This window comes from Protobothrops mucrosquamatus, unplaced genomic scaffold (assembly GCF_001527695.2).
Source record: "Protobothrops mucrosquamatus isolate PMUCROS unplaced genomic scaffold, P.Mucros_1.0 scaffold_262, whole genome shotgun sequence".
Taxonomy (NCBI): Eukaryota; Metazoa; Chordata; class Lepidosauria; order Squamata; family Viperidae; genus Protobothrops; species Protobothrops mucrosquamatus.
The window spans coordinates 166,744-170,020 of record NW_015386338.1 but is presented as its reverse complement, the minus strand read 5'-3'; the positions used below and the strand labels follow the sequence as shown (position 1 = coordinate 170,020).

Here is a 3,277-nt window from a genome sequence, read left to right as displayed (position 1 = left end):
CTTTCTCTATTTTTTCAGCCTTGTCTATCTGGATTTCTGGAACAGAGAAAACATTACAGAAGCTTAATGACTAGAATATTATACTTGAAGTATACAGATACTCCTTATACTTTGCTCTTGGTAGGATTTCGGCTTTCAAAATGTATTCCATCAAAAAAAATCACTTAAGGTAAAAACCTCAACATTCAGTTCAGAATTGGCTTTCAGAGAAATGTAATGGAACTGCTCTGAGCCATTTTTTCTAGTGATAGTGATACATTTTGCTGTTTCTCTCAGTGACTTTACCTGAAAATATACCCAAGATGTGAAGAAAAATGTAGGTCTGCATCTAATCAGATTGCAACAGAATGGATTTTACCATTCCAGTTCAATCAGATTCCAAGTTTGGTTTTGGGTGTGTTCTTTGTGATAACTCTTGACGGGAGAAACTGGCACATATAGAGATTTTCATGTATAATTCTAATAACAGATATTAGATTTCCACAATACACTATCTTACTTATACTTTCCCCTACACATTGTTGGTCAGAAAAAAAAATCACAAAATTTGGAAAATCATAAGTACAATAAGATTGTGCTTTCTGCAGTGGTTCAGAAACTATGAAATGAGCAAGTTTGCTTTAAAAAGTAAGCCAATTGAATTTTCTTACATCTTAAGAGCTGGTATATAATGGTTTGCCTCTATGAATACCAACAGGATATTAAGATTTCAGATGAACTTGGTGTCAGGTTCCGACTAATGAAACACTTCAAAGAACTTCCAGGCATTATTTTCCTAAAAAGTCCTTTATTTATGTTACAACATGTCTGCACGACCAAAGGGATGCTAAGATCTGAAATTCTCTTCCCCTGAGCAATTAATTTACCAGCAGGTTCCCTCCCTAAATTTGCTGTCATATATCACGTTCTCCTATCAGGTGGAAGGGCAAAGGTTCTCTTCCGTTCTCTTCCCCGCCCCGTCCTATCTTTCTCCTCCCTCTCACCATCATCTGAATTAACTCTAAAAATACCAGGCAGTTCTGTATATTTTTGTCAAAGCAAGAATATTCAATATTAGCAGCGTTGACACTTGGCTAACTATTCCCACTAAATACATATTATGTATGTTCACTGCCTTGAGTTATTTATAAAAATAATAAAAGTGGAATGTAAATAAATAAATAAATTTAGCCTTTGAAAAAAAGCACTGCTCAAAATTAGTGCTATGTATTGGGCTTTCAGTCAGCAGCCGATGATTGGTTAATTACCATGAAAGAAGGAACCAGTTTCTTCAAAAGTGAAGACGAAGGGAACAATCTGCTCATTTTTCTGGATTCTATGTGTGAAATTTGCTCTTTTTAAAATTTGAAATCTGAGAAACTGAAGTAGCTAATGGGTCACCTGAATAGGTGAATGGGGGAGGGGGAGGTCTGAAGTCTCTAGGCCATTTAACCTAATCAATCTACTGTATGATGGTCCATTTCTAGTCTTGCTGGTACAGTTTTATAAGAAGGGCAGTGGTTAAGCCAGTCACGTATGGCTAATATGGTTACAACATTTAGTGGTCAGAAGCAGCAAGTGGATAACTGCTATAGAGTGAGTTGAATTGCATCCACTTTCTGGCTAGAGTTTTGTGTTGTTGTTTTTTAAAAAAAACCCTTCAATTTATTTTAAAATGCCATTTTTTTCTTTCTCCAAACTGCAAAACTGTCAAAATATAGCACTGCTGACGAGGAGACTGGATCCTACAGAAATTATTTGGAGGTTAGTGTGGGCCGTCTGCATCCAAAAGGAATGCTAAAAATTTAATGCGGAATGAATCACATTCTCTGAAGCTTCCTTTCACTTTTTAAAATAGCATGCACTTTAATTTCCAACTAATCATATAATATCTTTTTGCTGAGTTGCTAAAGCAGTTGTATTTTTATAGAAGCATTATATGGCCAGCTGAAAGGATGCAATTTATCTCCATCAGAAAAGCATATTTTTAATAAATCCAAAATATTATGAATTCATTTTTAGAAAACTGCCAGAATCCTGCAGTAGCAAGGATAATCTCTGTCACCAAGGCAACCACCCCGATTCTTCATGAGATGGTACCACAGTTTATTAAATTATTGTGTGAGAGTATGTATTTAAAACGTATTCCATTGCTCCTTTTTCATTAGCTACAAGGAAATAGAGCAAAAACGGGGGGGGGGAAATCCACAGCTTCTTAAATTGCCAATTTTATAGAGGTTTCCTCACTGATGACATGATACAAAGCACTTATGCTGCAGTTAAGTAATTGTTTTATATCCTGTAAACTAACAGCTTGTTGACATACCTTTTGGCAAGATATGATTCTCAATACTTTCGGCATTCCTTTCTAGCACACTAGAATTTTTATTTATTTATTTTTTGCATTTTAAACCTGGAAAATATTTTTCTGAGTTGTCTGTGGACATAATTTGTCAGTTCTGCATGTAATGCCAGATGTGGAAAGTGCAGAAGTGACAAATTATGTCCACAGACAACTCAGAAAAATATTTTCCAGGTTTAAAATGCAAAAAATAAATAAATAAAAATTCTAGTGTGCTAGAAATGAATGCACAGAAAAGCTTCCTAATGAAATATATCACGCAAAGCCTTTGAGCAACTGATGTTGCAGCACTGCCACAACTCCTTCGGCAATTATAGTTTTGTTCTCTGCAAATGGCTACACTACATGTAATTTGTTCATATGGTAATATTTTTAATTAGTTTGTTTATATCTCATCTTTATTATTTTTACAAATAATTCAAGGCAGTGAACATATCCAACATACCTTCTTCCTCCTATTTTCTCCACAACAACAACAACCTTGTGAGGTGAACTGGGCTCAAAGAGAGCGATTGGCCCAAGGTCACCCAAATATAATCAATGCAACGCAATGTAATGCAATACAAACATATAATCTGTTAAAGTGTATGGAACTGACAAGCACAAACTTTGTTTCAACAAAAGCAGATTGATGTGAAGTGACCATATTTAAAGCTGTAAAAAAAAAACCCTTGTTATGTTAAAGCTGTAAAATGTTAAAGTTGTAAAAGAAATTAATGACAGGGTCTTGATATTTTCCACGCATAAAACAGTTGAGAAGAGAGGTATAAGGCGAGAGACATTTATGTAAAAGAATTGCCTCATCAGATTGCCTCATCAGCTACCCATTCCGTCTCTTTCTCATTAGAAACGAGAACAGTATCTTAAGCTGCCTATTTTAACTGTTTGAAAGATCCTGTTTCTCAGATCATTAAGGCACTTCAGTCTCTTAGAGCA

At 35.1% G+C, this 3,277-nt stretch overlaps 1 protein-coding gene across 1 annotated transcript in view; it reads right to left on the bottom strand.

Annotated features, from left to right (window-relative positions):
* Positions 1–3,277, bottom strand: part of LOC107302461 (triadin-like) — a gene marked incomplete at its 3' end in the record, with an annotated part of 60,241 nt that overhangs the window by 10,344 nt on the left and 46,620 nt on the right. The gene's annotated exons all lie outside the window — the stretch shown is intronic.